This window comes from Montipora foliosa, chromosome 6 (assembly GCF_036669935.1).
Source record: "Montipora foliosa isolate CH-2021 chromosome 6, ASM3666993v2, whole genome shotgun sequence".
Classification (NCBI taxonomy): domain Eukaryota; kingdom Metazoa; phylum Cnidaria; class Anthozoa; order Scleractinia; family Acroporidae; genus Montipora; species Montipora foliosa.
The window spans coordinates 59,318,715-59,319,727 of NC_090874.1; positions in this window are offsets into that span (position 1 = coordinate 59,318,715).

Below are 1,013 nucleotides of genomic sequence, written 5' to 3' on the forward strand. Positions count from 1 at the left end.
TTCTTTGTGCCCATGAAAAATACGTCTAGCATTCCCGCCCGCCGGTGCTTACATGTTAGTTCTACATTAACATATTTCACTCATTCTCCATGTTTTACACAAAGTACGCGTTTCATTCCATATTGACCTACCCGAATAAGGAACAATAACCACGAGAAAGGCCAAAAGCTGAAATGAATACCACAGGAACATTTCGCTTCTCGACAGCTTCTGTTAAAAAAAAAAAGACATTAATCAAGTACTACTACTACTACTACTACTACTACTACTACTGTTGCTGCTGCTACTGCTGCTACTACTACTAATGACAATGTTGATATTAATGATAATAATAATAATAATAATAATAATAATAATAATACTAATAATTATAATAATAATAATTAAAATTATTATTATTATTATTATTATTATTATAATTTACATTATAAGTCTATAAAATAAATGAATAGATGGTATTTACCAGACGTCACAGCAGCCATGTTGGTGCACATAATAATAGAGTAAAAAGTCATTTGGGAATTTGACTCTATTAAACTGCAAAACATGAGTCATAATTTGCTGTAGTTTGGTGCAACAACACGGCCTTCTCATCACGTGATTGAAAACAATCTATGCAGTGTTGAACTTTCAACCTTAGTATATTTTTCAAGACCGTAATTGTTCTGTAGTGAATACCTTATAAGAGATTCCTTGCTGACGTCATTGTTTACATTTTTTCCTGTAACATACGAGTTTTCTCACAGAAGACCTCATGCTATTTACAAATTGACTTCAAAAGATAAAAGAACTGGTCAAACGTAGTTATAAATGTCCAATTTTAATTACTAATGGTAATAGGACTGAGTGGAGTCCAATTCGGTACGTAATCATACGAGTGGTAACAAAATCCGTGGGAGTCCGATTTAATTTGTTTATCACGAGTATGATTACAGACCGAATGGGACTCCACTCAGTCCCATTACCAATTAATTATAATTTCAGAGAAAAGAAGAAGAGCCTAGTTATGAAAA